Source organism: Mobula birostris, chromosome 11, assembly GCF_030028105.1.
Source record: "Mobula birostris isolate sMobBir1 chromosome 11, sMobBir1.hap1, whole genome shotgun sequence".
In the NCBI taxonomy this organism is placed as follows: Eukaryota; Metazoa; Chordata; class Chondrichthyes; order Myliobatiformes; family Myliobatidae; genus Mobula; species Mobula birostris.
The window spans coordinates 54,071,895-54,092,887 of NC_092380.1; the positions used below are offsets into that span (position 1 = coordinate 54,071,895).

General features: G+C 41.7%; 1 protein-coding gene across 1 annotated transcript in view; it reads left to right on the forward strand.

Annotated features, from left to right (window-relative positions):
• The window catches only part of LOC140205083 (N-acetyl-beta-glucosaminyl-glycoprotein 4-beta-N-acetylgalactosaminyltransferase 1-like), an 872,662-nt gene that overhangs the window by 760,435 nt on the left and 91,234 nt on the right, over positions 1–20,993 (forward strand). The window lies entirely within an intron of this gene.

Sequence of the window (20,993 nt, forward strand, 5' to 3'; positions counted from 1 at the left end):
AATGTTTGTGGTGTGTGTAGGGAGTGCATTTACCGAGCGTTCTTTGTCAGATGATCCCTTTAACCTCTATTTAAATATTCCTTTGGCTCCTTTCACTTTCCTCTGGTTTTCATGCCCTTCTTCCTACCTTTATGCTCAGTAGATGTCTGGTTTCTTCACGTCCTGCCCCATTGCTCCACAGGTATGTTGTGTCCATCTTCCTCACATCCCTGTGATTACTAATCCTCAAAATGGATTTGTCCCCCAGATAATCTCTATCCAGTTTAGCTTATACTTTTCTTTTTGGGAATTTACAAAGCAAGATTTAAATCTTTAGGTTTATAAGACCATGGCATCTTGAAACTGCATTACAACTGTTAATCAGGCTGCAAATCCTTGCCTTTTTTCACACTATTCCCAAAGCATGATGATATAGAAGTAATAGCGTTATCATTCGGAGTCTTTCCCAAGCTTATGATTTTGCTGATGGATAACAATGACACCTATTGTTTGGAGAGTTTCTTACAAATTGTCTACCATGTTTAAATAGGTTTCATTCACTCGGAAGTAACAGAAATGTGCTATGCTTTTATTTAGTGGTTGTGCTGGAGAGCATTAAGTGCAAACCACTACCTATATCTATCATTTTAGTCACTTATATACTTGTCTGAAGTCTGAGCTCTCTGCTGAAGGTGATGATTGACAAAGATCAATATCTGTGAGAGCTGTGGAATGTTGATGCAGCATTTAAAGGCCACCTCAGCTATATACTTTGATGAAGCCTATCAGTTAAGTATTGGGGGATGAAGGTAACCTGATTAGGTCAGACAGGATCCAAACAGCATTCTGCATGAGACGTAACAATGTTGATAGTGCTTGTGGGCCTTGTTAATAACCAACTTGAAAGCTTCCTCTTTCCAGTCACCTTGGGCGCCTTGGAACAGCCGCCTTGTTCCAGTTGCCTTGGGTACAACACATGGGGTGGTGGGGGGGGGTGGGTTTATATTCTGTGTTTTTTGCCCATTCTTTCTCATTTTTTTTTGTGTGGGGGAGGGGCAGACAGGATATGGATCCCATCTCTTCTCATCATGGATTAGACAGGGCACTGAGTGATAAAAGACAATGGCCCAGTGCTTGGGCACTGCTGCAGCTGTAGGCTCTTCAATAATGTTGTTCAGCAAGGCAAAAAACAAGGATTGAGCTTTTGGCCAAAATGTGTTACTGATGGTGAACAACAACATTGAAATAAGATGGTTCTTCATGGTATATTCACACACTCAGTACATGCCATAACGGAAGCAGAAAATGCTGGATGTACTTAGCAGATCGGGGAGAGAAACAAAATTAATGACTCTAGACATTGAAGCTGAGTTAACATTATCTACCATATTTCACAAGAACATTCACTCTCTTTTAGTTTCTCCATGGATGAATGGATAAGGTGCTTCTCAATGTGGAAGGGTGGGTTAGTGAGTTTGCAGATGACATGAAGGCATGGATGGGGTAGGTGACAACAGGATATAGATAGAATGCAGGGATGGGTGGAGAAGTGACAGATGGAGTCTACCCTGGAAATTTGTTCAGTGATATACTTCATGAAAACTGAACTTTAAGATCAATGGCAGGATTCTTAGCAAAGTGGGGGAATAAAGGGATCTAGGGGTCCAGGTCCTCAGATTCTTCAAAGTTGTCATGCAAGCTGATAGGGTGGTTAAGAAGGCTGCCCTTCATTAGTCGGGGGATTGAGTTAAAGAGCTGTGAAGTTATGCTGCAGCTCTGTAAAGCTCTGGTTATTTCATGTTTTACTATGTTCAGTACTGTGTTGAGTCCTGGTTGCCTCATTGTAGGAAGGATGTGGAAGCTTTAGAGAGGGTTCAGAGGAAATTTACTGGGATGCTGCCTGGATGAGAGAGTGTATTTTATGAGAAAAGGTTAAGCCAGCTGGGGCTTTTCTCTTTGGAGTGACAGATGAGAAGCAGCTTGATAGAGGTGTACAAGATTATGAGAGGCATAGATAGAATGGACAGCCAGAACTTTTCTCCTGGGGTAGCAGTGGCTAATACCAGATGCCTTGTGCTTGAGGTGAGTGGAGGAAAGTTTAAAGGAGATGTCAGGGCATTTTTTTTAAACAGAGTGGTGGGTGCCTAGAACATGCTGCTGGGGGTGGTGGTAGAGGCTGATAAAATAGGGACTTTTAAGAGACACTTAGATAGACATGTGTACGCAAGAAAATTGGAGAGTTATGGGCTGTTTAGGAGTGAAGAGTTAGATTGATAGTGGAGTACATTTATATAGCTCGGCACAACATCATGGGCTGGAGGACCCAAATTGTGCTGCAGCATTCTATGTTCATAAATATATATATATATACATTAAGATAATGCAATTTTCCTCCAAAATAAAGGATCTCTCCACTGGGATGCAGCTAATTCATGAGATACACTGTTCAACTCTGTCACTTCCACTCCAGAACTAAAATCACTCCAATGTCAAACCTCAAGTTACATGATGTTTGCCTTTGTATGCACCCAAAATCTGAGCTCTGAGACATTGTCAACATACCCAAGATATCCTACAGTGGGAAGGAGAACAGCCAGTTGTCGTGGTACATATTGGTACCAATGACATAGGTAGGAAAAGGGAAAAGGTCCTGAAAACAGACTACAGGGAGTTAGGAAGGAAGTTGAGAAACAGGACCGCAAAGGTAGTAATCTCAGGATTACTGCCTGTGCCACGTGACAGTGAGTATAGGAATAGAATGAGGTGGAGGATAAATGCTTGGCTAAGGGATCGGAGCAGGGGGCAGGGATTCAGATTTCTGGATCATTGGGACCTCTTTTGGGGCAGGTGTGACCTGTATAAAAAGGACGGGTTGCACTTGAATCCCGGGGGGACCAATATCCTGGCGGGGAGGTTTGCTAAGGCTACTGGGGAGAGTTTAAACTGGAATTGTTGGGGGGTGGGAACCGAACTGAAGAGACTGGGAAAGAGGAGGTTGGCTCACAAATAGAGAAAGCTTGGAGACGGTTTGTTAGGGAGGATAGGCAGATGATAGAGAAGGGACGCGCTCAGACTGACGGTTTGAGATGTGTCCATTTTAATGCAAGGAGTATTGTGAACAAAGCAGATGAGCTTAGAGCATGGATCAGTACTTGGAGCTATGATGTGGTGGCCATTACAGAGACTTGGATGACTCAGGGACAGGAATGGTTACTTCAAGTGCTGGGTTTTAGATGTTTCAGAAAGGACCGGGAGGGAGGCAAAAGAGGTGGGGATATGGCACTGTTGATCAGAGATAGTGTCACGGCTGCAGAAAAGGTGGACCATAGAACCATAGAACACAACAGCTCAGAAAACAGGCCATTCGGCCCTTCTAGTTTGTGCCGAAACTTTATTCCGCTAATCCATTGACCTGCACCCAGTTCATAACCCTCCAGACCTTTCATATCCATGTATCTATCCAATTTATTCTTAAAACTTAAGAGTGAGCATGCACTTACCACGTCAGATGGTAGCTTGTTCCACACTGCTACCACTCTCTGAGTGAAGAAGTTCCCCCAGTGTTCCTCCTAAACCTTCCTAAAGCCATGTCCTCTCGTATTTATCTCTCCTAATCTAAGTGGAAAGAGGGATTGTCTACGGAGTCTCTGTGGGTGGAGGTTAGGAACAGGAAGGTGTCAATAACTCTACTGGGTGTTTTTTATAGGCCGCCCAATAGTAACAGGGGTATCAAGGAGCAGATAAGGAAATAGATCCTGGAAAGGTATAATAATAACAGAGTTGTCGTGGTGGGAGATTTTAATTTCCCAAATATCGATTGGCATCTCGCTAGAGCAGGGGTTTAGATGGGGTGGAGTTTGTTAGGTGTGTTCAGGAAGCTTTCTTGACACGATATGTACAAACGTTGTAGATAAGCCTACAAGAGGAGAGACTGTACTTGATTTGGTATTGGGAAGTGAACCTGGTCAGGTGTCAGATCTCTCAGTGGCAGAGCATTTTGGAAATAATGATCATAATTCTATCTCCTTTACAATAACATTGGAGAGAGATAGGAACAGACAAGTAAGAAAAGTGTTTAATTGGAGTAAGGGGAATTATGAGGCTATCAGGCAGGAACTTGGAAGCTTAAATTGGGAACAGATGTTCTCAGGGAAAGGTACAGAAGAAATGTGGTAAATGTTCAGGGGATATTTGTGTGGAGTTCTGCTTAGGTACGTTCCAATGGGACAGGGAAGTTATGGTAGGGTACAAGAACCGTGGTGTACAAAGGCTGTAGTAAATCTAGTCAAGAAGAAAAGAAAAGCTTACAAAAGGTTCAGGGAGCTAGGTAATGTTAGAGATCAAGAAGATTATAAGGCTAACAGGAAGGAGCTTAAGAAGGAAATTAGGAGAGCCAGAAGGGGCCATGAGAAGGCCTTGGTGGGCAGGGTTAAGGAACACCACAAGGCATTCTACAAGTATGTGAAGAGCAAGAGGATAAGACGTGAAGAATAGGACCTATCAAGTGTGACAGTGGGAAAGTGTGTATGAAACTGGAGGAAACAGCAGAGGTAATTAATGAATACTTTACTTCAGTATTCACTATGGAAAAGGATCTTAGTGATTGTAGTGATGACTTGCAGCGGACTGAAAAGCTTGAGCATATAGATACTAAGAAATAGGATGTGCTGGAGCTTTTGGAAAGCATCAAGTTGGATAAGTTGCAGGACCGGATGAGATGTACCCCAGGCTACTGTGCGGGGGGCGGGGGGGGCAAGGGAGGAGATTGCTGAGCCTTTGGTGATGATCTTTACATCATCAATGAGGACGGAAGAGGTTCCAGAGGATTGGAGGGTTGCGGATGTTGTTCCCTTATTCAGGAAAGGGAGTAGAGATTATAGACCAGTGAGTTTTACTTCAGTGGTTGGTAAGTTGATGGAGAAGATCCTAAGAGGCAGGATTTATGAACATTTGGAGAGGTATAATATGATTAGGAATAGTAGCATGGCTTTATCAAGGGCAGGTCGTGCCTTACGAGCCTGATTGAATTTTTTTGTGGATGTGTCTAAACACATTGATGAAGGAAGAGCAGTAGATGTAGTGTATATGGATTTCAGCAAGGCATTTAATAAGGTAGCCCATGCAAGGCTTATTGAGAAAGTAAGGAGGCATGGGATCCAAGGGAATATTGCTTTGTGGATCCAGAACTGGCTTGCCCACAGAAGGCAAAGAGTGGTTGTAGACGGGTCGTATTCTGCATGGAGGTCGGTGACCAGTGGTGTGCCTCAGTGATCTGTTCTGGGACCCTCACTCTTAGTCATTTTTGTAAGTGACCTGGATGAAGAAGTGGAGGGATGGGTTAGTAAGTTTGCTGATGACACAAAGGTTGGGGGTGTTGTGGATAGTGTGGAGAACTGTCAGAGGTTACAGCAGGACATCGATAGGGTAGAAGTGGCAGATGGAGTTCAACCCGGATAAGTGTGAAGTGGTTCATTTTGGTAGGTCAAATATGATGGCAGAATATAGTATTAATGGTAAGACTTTTGGCCATGTGGAGGATGAGAGTGATCTTGGGGTCCGAGTCCATAGGACACTCAAAGCAGCTGCGCAGGGTGACTCTGTGGTTAAGAAGGCATACGGTGTATTGGCCTTCATCAATCATGGAATTGGATTTAGGAGCCGAGAGGTAATGTTACAGCTATATAGGACCCTGGTCAGACCCCACTTGGAGTACTGTGCTCATTTCTGGTCGCCTCACTACAGGAAGGATGTGGAAACCATAGGAAGGATGTTGCCTGGATTGGGGAGCATGCCTTATAAGTTAAGTGAACTCGGCCTTTTCTCCTTGGAGCGACGGAGGATGAGAGGTGACCTGATCAAGGTGTATAAGATGATGAAAGGCATTGATCATGTGGATAGTCAGAGGCTTTTTCCCAGGGCTGAAATGGCTGCCACAAGAGGGCACAGGTTTAAGGTGCTTGGTAGTAGGTACAGAGGAGATGTCAGGGGTAAGTTTTTTTACTCAGAGAGTGGTGAGGGTGTGGAATGGGCTGCCGGCGATTGTGGTGGAGGCGGATACGATAGGGTCTTTTAAGAGACTTTTGGATAGGTACATGGAGCTTACAAAAATAGAGGGCTATGGGTAACCCTAGTAATTTCTAAGGTAGGGACATGTTCAGCACAACTTTGTGGGCCGAAAGCCTTGTATTGTGCTGTAGGTTTTCTATGTTTCTATGTAAGATTATTTCTGTCTTCTGAATGTGATAGTGTGCTCATTGAGCAAAAAGTTTGCCCGATGCTGTGATTTATTTATTTCCCTCCCTTAAAACAGTGGCCAACAGGCAGCACAGTGGAGCTGCTGCCTCACACTTCCCGTGATCCATGTTCGATCCTGACCCCCTAGTGCTGGGTGTGTGGTTTGGACATTCTCCCCATAATTGGGTGAGTTTCTCCCGGTCAAATCATAGGATCATAGAATGATGCTGCTTAGAAACTGGCCCTTCAGTCCCATTTGTCAATGCCGACTGTGATGTCCGTTTACACTCATCAGATTTGCTTACACTAGTATCTTTGCCTTTCCTGTCCCAGTAGCTATCCAAATGCCTTTTTAATGCTGCAATTGTATATGCCTCTTCTGCAGCTCATTTCAAATAACCACTACCCTCCAAACAGAAAAGCTCCCTCTCACCTTAAAGCTGTTCTAGAAGTTCTGGAATTCCCTACTCTGACTCTCTATTGTACCTTATAATTTTATAAACCTCTATCAGATCACCCCTCCAGTCTCTTACATTACAGTGAAAATTAACCCAGTTTGTCCAAGCTCTCCTTAGAGCCACAGCACTCCATCCCAGACAACATCCTGGTGAATCTCCTCTGGACTCTCTCTATTGCTGCTACATCCTTCTAACAGTGTGGTGACTAGAAATATACACACTACTCCAAGTACCTCAGTTTCCTCCTCCATCCCATAGAATTGGATTGGCAGATTAATTGAACATTGTAAAACACTGTTCTTCAAATGTACAAATGTACATGAGTGTTAGTATCTGGAGGTAATTGATAGAAATGTGGAAAGAATGAAATGTAAGGGTAGGATTCATGTGAATGGGTGCTTGATGGTTGGCTTGGATATAATGGGCTGAAGTAGTTGCTTCTCTCTGTGACTAAATAAACAGTTTGTGAGACATCGTTATGCTCAAATTATTAATATGTTTGCTGGCATTATAACAGAGCACTTTACAAAGTAAGAGATCAGTTATAATGTACTTTGAGATTGGCCGCTGACATGAAAAGGACACGAACCATTAATTCCTTCCATTACCTTATTGTTGTGTAAAGTTATACTGTGCTGCCAGTGGTCAAAAATTTCAAACTACAGTTAAGCCCTTAACCTTTTGTAACTTTCTATTTTAATACTTTCCTTAAATACCTACTCAATTACAACTCCTGTAAATTTACTAAACTAACAGCAATCTCCTTAACTCTTTCATTCATTAAACATCATTAAGAAGACAGTAGGACAACTCAATTTTGCTTCCACTTTAAGATGGTGCTACCTAAATCCTATACTATCTCACTCAAGGAGTGTGTGGAGTACAATTTATAAAGCTTGTAGAATGTCACATTTAAACCAGTTATACTCCTCGCTCTGGAATAACCCTGAGATACGCATTGGGAAAAGAATGGTGTACTGGAAAGAACGGAAGATTAAAGGTGTAAATACAGTAGGTGATCTCTATGAGAATGGGATTTTTTATGTCATATGTGGATTTGCAGAGGAAATATAACCTTGTAGGTAAAGGGAATTTTTGGAAGTATTTGCAAATAAGACATTGCGTTAGTAGCATATTCAAGAACGATGACCCACAAAGTAACCCTTTAACTGAATACTTTACATTACCACTGGAAGTTCATAAAGTATCAGTGTTTTATAAAATGTTCAAGCATTCTGTGGGTGAATCGTGTAACAATCTCAAAGTGGTATGGCAGAAGGATCTTGGAAGTGATATTGAAGATAATGAGTGGTCAAATATTTTATCAAATGTGGGTAGACATATTAGGGAAGCGAGAGGGAAATTTATTCAATATAAGATAGTACACAGATATTATTGGACACCAACTAGACTCTACAAATTGGGGATTGTTGATAGTAATTTATGCTGGAAATGTAAAAATGAGGTGGGCACATATTTTCACATGATTTGGGAGTGTTCCATGGTTCGTCCATTTTGGTGTAAAGTTCTTGATTTGTTGGTCGGGTTCCACACTGCCCTTGTGCCCACAGCTTTGTCTCCTGGGTGATAGGACAATGATACCTAATGTAAACAATGACAAGTTCACTGTTTTAAAGGTGGGTCTCATCACAGCTGCAAGAATTATATTGCAAAACTGGAAAAAACCCAGATGTCCCACTGTGAAGGAATGGACTGAGGAAATGATTAAGATTTCATCATATGAACACATGTTGGGAAGAATTAACAGTGAGGGAAAAGTGCAAGACGCGTGGGATCAATTTTGGTTGGATGTTAATTTGAACTTAAATTAGAACTTCTTTCTGTTTGTAAGTTTTACTTGTTTTTCTGTCATGGGATGGCTGTCTAAATATGCTGTACTCTGTCTGCTCTGTGACATGCTGTGCTGCTTTGTAAAATAAGAATAAATAATAATAAAAATTTGAATTACCAAAAAAGATGGTGCTACAGAACATGTGCAACAGCTCACTGGTAGTTCAAAAGCTAAGAAATTCAACAAAAAGCATTACTAGTAATACCTATTCAGAAGTAAATTGTGGTAAATTATTACCGCAAACAATGAAAAGGCGAGCAAAGGCGAAGTGAGTTCGAGGGATGAACTGTGCTGATAAGTTGATGGAGCGAGCCATTCGGTGAGGAGAAGTTTAAGCAGAGGAGTTTCAATGTCCATACACAGATCCGGGTGTGAAATCAAGAGCAGCTTCAGGCTGGGCAGCAAAATCTGGGCCCAGAGTGAGTTGCTGGGAAGCATGGTCTGGGCCAGGAGCCTCCCGCTGCAGCAGTGTCTGCGTCCTAGCGCGAAATACAATATGCTGCTTGGACAATTTAAACACCGGCCCTGATAGACAGGGTCAGAGGTGAGAGCCAATTGTGCTTGCTCTCCCGCGATGTTCACTCCTCTCTCCATGGCTCTGAAGCTATGAAGTCTGCCTCAGCTGCTGCGATCCATGCCCACTAATACGATAGACTGATGCCAGGGCTTTGGGCCTACTCCAGGCGTTTGGATCTCAGGCTCATTTTGGTTGGGTGTATTCTTGCTCGCTTCTATTGTTTGCATAATTTGTGTGTTTTTCCTCTCTCTGCGCATCAGGTATTGGTCTTTATTTTTTTTTAATTGGGTTCTTTGAGGTTTCTTGCTTTGTGGCTGCCTGTAACCAAACAAATCTCAAGTTTGTATAATTTATACATTCTTTGATAATAAATGGACTTTGAAACTTTGCCAGCAATCAAAAAGACAATGAATCCAACAGTAAAGAATTATTCAGTTTGAATCATATCAGTGATAACCTTATTTTTCTACAGAAAGCAGCATTTTCATTAGTCCACTGATCTCAAATTTCAGAATTAGATGCTAGCACAAAGTGATAGTGATTTTAAGTCAATGTCTTATGATGTGAAGATAGAGTAATTCTTTTCATGTGGACTTTAGCATCAGTCAGGACATTGAATATAGGAGCTGGGGTGTTATATTGCATATGCAGAAAATATTGGTGAAATCGCACTGTCCAATTTTATTGTTCACCCTAATATATGAAAGATGTCATTAAACTGCAAAGAAAATTTACAAGAATGTTGTTGGGCCTTGGGGAGGGGGGCTTGAGTCATTAAGAGATTAAGCATGCTAGGACTATATTCCTTGAAGCTTAGGAGGCAAAAGGGTAACCTTGTAGAAATGTATAAAATCATGAGGAGCATGGATAGGGTGAATGTTTACAATCTTTTTCCTGGGGAAAAGGGATCAAAAACTCGAGGCAGAGGTTTGAGATGAGAAGGGTCAGATTTAAAAGCTACCTTGGGACCACTATTTCATACCGAGGGTGGTTCGTGTATGGAATAAGCTGCTGGATGAAGTGACTAAGGCAAGTACAGAAACAACATTTAATAGACATTTGGGCAACTAATTGGACAGTGAACATTTAGGGGTCTATAGGCTAATAATGAGCTTAGATGGGCATTTTAGTCAGCATGGATGAGGTGGGATGAAGGGTCTGTTTCTGTGCTGTATTACTAGAAGTATCTCATAAAAAGGAGCCACTTATGTCAATTAGGGTAATTTTTACATGCTGTTCTTAATAAACACATCAAAACAAATAACGATGCTCCTTGGAGTTTTATCTGAGGTGACTTTCACAGCAGATCAATGTAACTTGTATTTAAGAGCATTCTGTTCTTTCAAATGTCACAGTGTGATAATCTTCAGAAGCTTGGTTGTATCATGCGAGCCTGGAGCAGTAGGGGTTCTGAATAAAAGTGCAAAATTTAAATAAATTTAGTTGTTCAACCTTTTCCTCACAGAAAGTGGTGTGCCAGAAATATTTGGCAAAGCCAGGAAAAAAGAAACAAATTAGACCAATCTTGTTCCTCAGTCTGATATTTTCCTGGTTCTCATTATAAAAGCCTAAACAGATGGCAGAGATCATTGATTTGATGTTACAGGAAGGTGCTGTTCTTGAAATAAATCACAATTTTATAATTTGCATTTACCCATGAAGGAAACCTGGAAGGAGTTCAAGAGTTTGATGTTATTTTATGAAACTATTAGTTATGGACCCTTGACCTAGTGCGTGCATATCCACTTCATATATTATAGCTCATAAGAAAGCAAATCTGCACTCTTTCGGCTGTGGCAATACTCCTTGGTGAGTGCCTCACTTTTAACTAGTTTGCTGTTTCATTTCAAGCCGATGAGGATCTGTTTTGATGAAAATGTGTAGCTGAATTCACTGTGACTGTGTGTGCATGTGCATCTTTGAGTGTGTTTTATGTCTGACACTGGACTGGAGAAGCAAGGCATTCCTTGTCAAGTTCTGTTAAGGAATTCAAATGTGTTTCCTTGGAAAAGTGTAACATCCCCAATGACTGAGCATGCATCTCCTCAAAATGGGCTGTTGGAATCCACAGGTCAAGAGAACCAGAAGTTCAGCGTAAACAACAGAAGGAGCACACCATCTCCCAAGATATTTATTCTCCTATCTTGTCAGCCAGCACCAGTCCTACCTTTCTTTTTCATTCAGGGGATGTGGGCATTGCAATTTGTGCCAGTACTTAATTGCCCATCCCTAATTGTCATTGAGAACATGAAGATGAGTCGCCTTCTGAAACTGCTGCAGTCCTTGAGGTGTGGATACACCCACAATACTGTTATAGATGGAGTTTCACTGTTTTGACCTTGATGATGGTGAAGGAGCAGTGATATATTTCCAAGGCAGGATGGTGTGTGGCTTGGAGGGCAAATATATGGTGTAGTCTATATATCCCAATGCTTTTGCTGCCCTCGTACTTCTAACTGGCAGAGGTCATGGGGTTTGGAAGATGTTGTCTAAGGGATCTTGGTGATTTGCAGCAGTCCATGGTGTAGGTGGTACAAACTGCTGCCACTGTGCGGACCTATGGCAAGGTTTGCAGGTCACACACTGGACTCATCAGTCATCTCCGAATCCACAGAAATGGGCTAGAAGCAAGATTTCCTCAATCGTGTGGGACTGCCGAAGAGAGAATGAGAGAGGGAGGGGAAAGGAGAGAGAAGTAATCCAACCATGTAGAGGGTAAAACGTTCAGTTCATGCTGGAATGCCTTGATCACCACAATAAATGAACAGCTTTATTTATTGCTGTGGCTGTGATATATAAATGAATCAAACAATTTATTTTGACATCTGTGAAGAGGAATATTTTTGACCACAAAAATTCACAAGCCACAGTTCTGAAGCAATGCTGAGTCTATACCAACCAGTGGCACCTGGAAGTTTCATTATCAGAGAAATATGACTTTGTTTTGATGGGGCTAATGGGTGCCCGTGCCATTGAGTGCAACTCTAGAGCCTTTCTGTCTTTGACTGCTATTGAAGTGGTCACCTGTGCTCCACTTCTGTGCAAGGGGCCCAATCTAATTCATCCATGTTCTTGCCTAACCCAGCTATTGATCCAAGTATGTTCAAGTTAATGAGCCTTGTGTCACGCGGAATGTCAGTCAGCAGTAAGATCTGGGTTTCTGTCTTGAAATAACCCCAGCATCATTAACCAAAGGTTAGCAATCCCTTCAAGGCTTTTTAGAACCATCTAATATCTTGAGCAGCTGGGTGCTTGGCCTTTTCTCATTAATTCTGACAGAACTCTTACCAACTTTAAACAGGCTTCTAAAAAAACTATGAAGTAAATTCAGATCTATTGGCAACTGATCAGTTTTTGCTTAAAGGAAGCATCCTTAACTCAACTCAAATATTACATGAATGTAGTAATCCACTATCAATTGTCATTCAGGAGAAACCAGAGAAATTTAGTTTTGTAATAATAGTGACATTTCCATTCAGGCAAGGAATCACAAAATTGGCTTACAGAGTCAGGATAAGTCAAATTTTGTTGTTATGAGCAGTAATTTTTGGATTATTCTTGGTGTTTTGAGGATTGAATTCCATTGCACAGCTATTATTCTGTCAAATCTTATCATGGCATTGAAGGAGATCATTCAGACCTTCAGGTCCAGGACATGTCCCAGAGCAGTAATCCCATTGGTCTTACTCCCCTATGTAGTTCCCCTGTAGCCCTGTAACTTGTTCTCACAAGAATATGTCCATTAATTCCCCTTTGTTCTTTTAACTTTCATTGGGAAGTAAATTATAATAATCAATTAACCTGGTGAAGGGACTTAACATGCAGGGCAATGGGCAGGGTGCCAGTCAAATGGCTGCTTTTTCATGGATGGTGTTGAGTTTCTTTGGAAACTCACTTATCCAGTCAAATGGAAAGTATTGTATCCTACCCCCGGCTTGTGCCATGCAGACAGTGTGAAGACTTTATGTGAGGTACATAACACATAATATCCAGCCTCTGACCTGCTCTTGTTTCCACAATATTTATATGGCTGATCCAGTTCAGTTACTGACCGCAGGATGGTGAAAGTGAAGGATTTTGTGATGACAATCTCCTTGAATGCAAAGGGTGAATGGTTAGACACTCCCTTGCAGTAGGTGAGTAAAGCCCGACATTTTTGTATTAGGAAGGCTTTTTGCTGCTTATCTGACTGTGCCTGAACGTTGTCCAGATCTTTCTGCGTGCAAACATGGACTGCTTCAGTAGTGAGGTACTGAAAAAAGTAATGAGGTAGTGTTCATGGGTTCAATGTCATTCAGAAATCAAATGTCAGAGGGGAAGAAGCTGTTCCGGAATCATCAAGTGTGTACCTTCAGGCTCCTGTACCTTCTTCCTGATGGTCGCAATGAAAGCAGGGCATGTCCTGGGTGATGGGGGTCCTTAATAATGGATGCTGCTTTTTCGAGACATCACTCCTTGAAGGTGTCCTGGATACAATGGAAGTTAGTGCCCATGATGGAGCTGACTAAATTTACACCCCTCTGCAACTTATTTCGATTCTATGCAGTAGCCTCCCCCCCGCCCACCCATGTCAGACAGTGATGCAGCCAGTAGAATGCTCTCCCCAACATATTTGTAGAAGTTTTTGAGAGTCTTTGTTGACATACCAAATCTCCTCAAACTTCTAATGAAAGATAGACACAGTTGTGCCTTTGTTGTAGCTGCATTGATGTGTTGGGCCCAGGATGGATCCTGAGAGATGTTAACACCTAAGAACTTGAAATTGTTCACTCTTCCTCTTCTGATCTCTCTCTGAGGACTGGCGTGTGTTCTCTTGTCTTACTCTTTCTGAAGTGCACTATCAGTTCTTTGGTCTTACTAACGTTGCTGTGACATCTCTCGCTCCTGTACACCCTCTCGTCCATGAACATGTCCTCTTCTGCTTTATTGATGGAAGGAAGAGTCACTGATGAAGCAACTGAAGATGACTGGGCCTAGGATGATGGCCCAAGGAATTCCCACAGTGATGTCTTAGGGATGGCATGGTTGACCTCCAAGAACAATAACCGACTTCCTCTGAGCAAAATATGACCCCAGACATTGGACTGTTTTCCACTTGATGTCCATTGAATTCATTTTCACCAAAGATCGCTGATGCCATGGTGGGTAATGTGGAGTCACTTTCACCTTGCCTGTAGAACTCAGGAATGCAAAGCTTTGATCTGACCCATGGCCTGTGGAGATCAACTCAGACCTGTCTACTGCATGCTGTTTCTGCTGTTTATTACAAGTTATCTTGTATTCCAGCTTAACTTGGCTGGCTGCTATTTTTCATGCATGGTGCTGTTGGAAGCATACCCTTATGTGCTCTACATCCAGCCTGATTGATTCCCAAGGTTGATTGTGTCACATGTACCAAGATACATTAAAAAGCTTTGTTTGCAAGTCATCCAGGCAGGTCATTTCATACATAAAAACACTGAGGTGATAAAGAAGGAAAAAAAACAGTGTGTAGAATATAATGTTACAGTTATAGAGAGAACACAGTGCCGATAGATAAGGTTCATCCATCGGCGTCTATACGTTCCACGACGCTTGCAGAGACTGCCTTCTTGACCGTTGGACCTTCTATTGGTCTCGTCCGCTCAATCTGTGGGAGTTTGTCTTCACATGCTGCTATCTCCCTATCTCCCCGAGGGTTTGAGACCCGTCGGCTACCCTCACCTGATTAGCCAGCTTGTAGAAGCCATTGCCCAGGGTGTGGCCGTTGTCGCAAGCAAACAGCTATGGGGAGCCACAGGTGAGAGCTGAGTTCCGGGTGGGGACCAAAGGTGGACGAACCGCCCTGAGAAGGACACGACATGTTCCCCCACCAGAGGTGCTACCCCTCCCTGACACCCCATACACCCCGCAGATAGATAAATAAAGTGCAAGACACAAAACAAGATAGATTGAGAGATCAGGAGTTTATCTTTAGAATAAAGGACATTTATTTAAGAGTCTGATATGGTGGGTTAGAAGCCATCCTTGAGCCTGGTGGTAAATGCCCTCAGTTATTGTATCTTCAACCCAATGGAGGGGAAAAAGAGAGAATGACCATGGTGGGATGGGTCCTTGATTATATCAGTTGTTTTCCCAAGGCTGCGGGAAGTAGAGTCTGAGTCAATGGAGAGGAGGCTACTTTATGTGATAGACTGGGCCACATTTGCAATTCCTTGTAGTCTTGGGCAGAGCAGTTGCCACATCTGACTAAGATGTGTCTGGATGGCATGCTTTCTGTGGTGTATCTGTAAACATTGCTGGGCATCATTGGGTACATGCTGAATTCCCTTAGCTACTTGAAGAAGTAGAAGTATTCAAGTGCCAGGCCCAGAACTAAGTTGGTAATATTTACACCTTGGAACTTGAATCTGAAGTTCAAGTTGGGGGCCACAGTAGTGTAGCCATTAGCACGACGCTAATACAGCTTGGGGTATTGGAGTTCAGAGCTCAATTCAATGTCATCTGTAAAGATGCACCTCCCCATGACGGAGTTGATTTTCTCTGGATACTGCAGCCTGAAGGGCCCGAAAGGGCCAATTCCGCACTGTATCTCAATACATAAAGTTCAAGTTTTTAGTCATTCAACAAAACGCATGTATACCGCCAAATGAAACAACATTCATCCAGAGCTAAGTGTACAGCACAGTACCCATAACTCACACACTAAAGTAATATTACCTCTAGTAAAGTAACAAATGATAAGATGCATTTGTAACACAAGTTAAAAAGTATACAGTATAATGCTACTGGTGCTTCATGTAATGAGACCTGGGAGATTACAGGAAGTTCAGTAGTCTTCTAACCACCATTGATACATACAGGGGCATGTATTCCACCCCACTTCCTGAAGTCAACGACCAGGTTTTTCTTCTGCTGACGTTGAGGGAGAGGTTGTTGTCTTGATAACATGCTATCAGACTCTCTCCTTCCTGTACTCTGACTGCACTATAGTGATGTCTTGCTGATGGAGCTAGGGCAGAATCTGGCCACACAGTCTCAAGGGTAAGTGGCTGAGTATGAAGCTTTGCGAGGTACAAGGATTAAGGATTATAAAGGTGGAGTGGGATTTTTGGCCACAAAGTTCTAGACTGTGGTTGTGTACATGTGCAAGACGTCTGTGTGTGTGTTGAATGGCTGAAGTAGCTCCTATCTCTATGCATGTGATTTTTAAAAGGCAAAATGCAATCAAGGTGGAAAATGTAACTATTATATTGATAACATCCAGCAGATGTACCAAACATTGCATTGTTATATTTTCTAATTATTAATTAGAATTATTAGAGGTTTAAGGTTTATGAAAACTGTACAGATGATATCAGGATGCTAGTGATTCAGAACAAGTCACTGTTAATGTGCATAGTTTAACAATTATACAACAGGATGCCAGACTAAATACACCTAGGAAGAGATTCTGGAAGCTCTGGAATTTTATGCACAGATTTGTTTCCTTGTCTGAAGAAGGGTGTTCTTGAAGTACAACAAGCTTTACTGTTCCGGGGAAATCAGAGAAACTGTGCAAATTGCTTATTGTTGTCAGAATAAATAGAAGGGTGCCACGGTAGCGTGGTGGTTACACAACGCTTTACAGTACCAGCAACCTGGGTTTAATTCCTGCTGCTGCCTATAAGACGTACAGGTTGGTAAGTTGATTGGTCATTGTAACTTGTCCCATGATGAAGCTAGGGTTAAATCGAGGGATTGCTGGTTGATGGGGCGGGAAGGGCATACTCCGTGCTATATCCCAATAAATAAATAAAAATAGGGTTGTTTTAGTGGGTCATTTTAATTCTCCAGTATTGACTGGACCACCCAGAGTGTTAAGGGCAAGGATGGGGTGGAATTTATGAAATGTGCCCAGGAAAGTTTCCTGAGTCAATAGATAGATGACCAATACTGGTCCTCTTCTTAGAGAACAAGGTAGATCATGTAGTGGAAGTGGAAGTCACAGAGCACTTTGGCTTCAGTGAATATAATTCTATTAGTTTTAAGATAGTGATTATAAAGGATAGGGCTCCCACAGGTCAGGGTCCTAAACTGGAGCCAAGCTAATTTGAAGGGAATTAGAAAGAAGTCTAGTTCGACGTTCCCATTCCCTAGCAGAGGTCGATTGCATACGCTTGTTAGTAAGGAAAAGAATGAATGACAAATGGGAGGCTTTTAAAAGTGTGATGGCAAGTGTCAATGAGCAGCATATTCCTGTGAGGGTGAATGGTAAACCTGACAAGTTTAGGGAAGCTTGACTGATGAGATGTTGAGGCTCCAGTAAGAAAAATAGGAGGAAACATTCATTGAATTTAGGAGTCAATATCAAATATATTCTTTAATTTCTATAAAAAGATTAATAATATCCCTAGAGAGAAATCAGGAGGGCAAAGAGAGGGTATGAGATGGATCGAGTAGGTATAGTTTTGAGGACATCTTCAAAGAAGATTAGTGTTCATGGCCCATTCAGAAATGTGATGACAAAGGGGAAGAAGCTATTCCTAAATGTACGTATAATTGCTGAATGTACCTCTGTAAATAATTTCTTAATTTTATACTTCTATTTTCAACAAATTGATAAGTAATGATACCATTATATGTAAATAGCTGATGGTAGGTCTGGGTTCAGTACTTTATATGGAAAAGTATGCAAAGGTTTGTGTGCAATTAAGAACTTTTTTTTATACTGTGGGACCTTTTTATACTGTCATATCAGATGCCACTGCTTAGTTTGAGAATAGCTTGCTTCAATTAAAGATGTTCTGCTGGTAATATTTGCAGCAACATGAAAGCAATAGACATTACAATACTCAGGACACATTGAAAACACGGGTGAAATCTGCTGAGTATATTTTCTGTAAACTGGTCAAAGCACAGATAAATGTGTCACTTGTAAGTAATTCCATCACAGAGTCCCTTTGTGGAAACAGGAACACTGAAAGCACATAGCCCAGAGAGGTATTACGTCCCTTTTGCCAAAGCAGTTTCTCCTGAAGTACTTATTTTATCCTATTTGAAATGGTGACAGAGTGCTACCTGGAGCAGCAATCACTGCGGTGGGAAGGTGCCCATTGTCATTGAATACATAACTAATTCATTCTCCATGTTACACCTATCACTGCTCCCCCTCTAGCAGTGTGCTGTTACCAACGATAATAAAGAGAAATGATTCCTCATAATTAATACAACCTTTTCAAATTCAGTGCACTGTGTAGTGCTGACTCATTAAAAGTAATTGGCCCAGGAGTTCTGAATCCTTACAGCATCCACTGCGGTACTCCAGAGCAAAGACAGCCATTTGTGATTGGAGTGGTGAGAAGCAAAAAGAGTGAGTTTGAGTTAGTGAGTGGACTGCAAGTTGAGTCGTATTCAAAGTTCGACACACACACGCATATGCACACCAGGACCAACTGAATCCCACATTTCTGAATTCATGGTAAGCAGTGGTTTTAGGGAAAGATGTAGCCCTGTTGTGTTTTTGTTTTGGTACATTTGTGTGGAGATGTGAGCACCAGATATTTGCAGCAAAGAAAGAAAATTTAAAGAGTTGAGCTTCACTCTATGTAAAACTTCATTTCATCGTTTCTTTTTTGGTTAGAATTAGAATTGCCAAAGTTAGCTCCAAAGTAAGTCCAGGAATGCATTTAACACACGTCCTGTTACTTCTCTGTATTCTTGCTTCCTCTAGTTCTGGCCCATTGTGCTTTCCATCTCCTTTACTTTACTGGTGGCCACATTGAACTCTGAGATTCCTCCTAACCTGCTTGCTGCCTCTCCTTTACGGAGCATCTTTAAAATCATCTCTTCAATTCAAATGTCCGAGGAACAGAGGCCGTGACATGGAAAGGGGTATACCACTCAAGTCAGCTATTACCAAATTGGTTGACAAAACAGACTGGAGGTGGAGGTCACATAGCCTTCTTCTGCTGCAATATCTGTGTTCTAATCATCAAGGAACCTATGGCCTCCAAGATCCTCTGCACTTTAAGCAAACATCTCGTCAATCCATAATCCTATGTCCTTTTATGTAGATTCAGTTAATGGTACCAGTTGTGCTTGTCTATTGTATATGGTGCTCCCGGTGTGGCCTTCTCTACATTGGTGACACCTGTCGTAAATTAGGGGACCGCTTCATTGAGCCCTTCTGCTCCATCCCCCAAATGCAGAATTTCCCCGTGGCCAAACTTTTTAATTCCTATCCCCATTCCCATCCTGACGTATCAATTCATGGCCTCCTCTTCTGCCACAATGAGGCCACTCTCAAGGTGGAGGAATAACATCTGATTCCATCTAGGTAGTCTCCAGCCTGATGGCATGAATAACAATTTCTCTTTCCGATATTTTTTTCTCTTTTCTTTCTGATTCTCTCCCTCATCCTTCTTCTAATCCCCACTCTGGCCTCTTAACTCTTCTGCTCACCTGCCTATCACCTCCCCCTTTTGCCCCTCCTTCCCTCCTCCCACCATTTTACTGTGGTGTCTTCCCTCTTCCATTCCAGTCCTGATGAAGCTTCGCAGCCTAAGACGTCAACTGTTTATTCATTTTCATAGATGCTGTCTGATCTGTTGGGTTCCTTCAGCATTTTGCTAATGGTGTTGTAGCCTATCTTCCATTGCCTCGTTCCTGTGCACATGGAGTTATCCCCTAAGCATAATTACACTCTCTGCTTCAATTCCATTCATTCATAACTGATTTCACAATTCAATATTCACCATCCTAATGTCCTGATGTTTAATTCATTAAATGTACATCATATTTCCCTGCTTGGCTTCATTGATGCTATCATAATTTTTGAAGTCTTAATTAGATCTCTCCCAACTATCCTCATTTCTTAAGAAAACAATTCCACCATTTCCTCATAAGTTTAAATCTCTAGTGTTTTAAACAATTCTTATTCCCTCTCTGTCACTTTAGTGGTTCAGTGGCCAAAATGGGTAGAATAAATTATATCTAATTGCAATGGTTAATACTCAATTACCATTTCACTGCACAAGGAGTATTGTGATATGAGCTGCTTTAAAAAATCCTCTTCAGTGCAGACTTTGATTCTAAGTGATCAACACAACCATTATGTTAGTCCAAAGGCTGTTACTTTTTCCTATTTTGAAAGCCATCCAAACAGCATCTAATTACACCACTCCCAAGCTAGGATGAAGATAACTGAATCATTTCCCCATTATAGATTTCTCATCTGATCCTTATCCAAAGCCCAATTTCCTGTTCATTCCCCACACTTATGGAAATAGGTCCTTCATCCTACTAAATGCATTCCAGTCAACAACCACCCATTAATGTAATTAAAAAAGTTCTCCCCACATTCTCCTTAACTCCTTGCAGATTCTACCACTCACTTTCATGGGGCAACTTACAGCTATCATATCAATCTACACATCTTTGGGAGGAAACCAGAGTTCCCGAAAGAAACCCATGTGGAACTGCACAGAGAAAAATCTGAGGTCAGGAGTAAACCCACATTTCTGGTGTGATGAGGCAGAACAGATGCATCATTCTTTTCCAAGAAAAAATATATAAAATGTATTAATATATATATCATATATTACTTTTTCCTCACCCCTTATGGGTGGTTTGTATGTGTTTTCCCCCCTTAATTTTGAGTCCTCTACCATAGATAAACCTGAACAACATGGGATATATCAATTCCATAGCCTTAGTGAGAACATTATCCTGACTGCCATTCTAGTGCCTTACTGAGACATTAAGGTTGTGTGCTTAAGATGTAGTATTGATGTTGAGGATCTTACGCTCTTGATGGACTTAACCTATCACATGGCACTGACATCTCCCTTTTGTCCAGTCAAGAATCATCACTCGGCAAATGCGTACAAATAACCTGATGTTTAGTAATGATTTCATTGTTGATTGTGTTACCATTTACCATGCCGCACTTAATAAGTATTTCCTTACAGTCAATGTGCTTTGGAAAATCCCA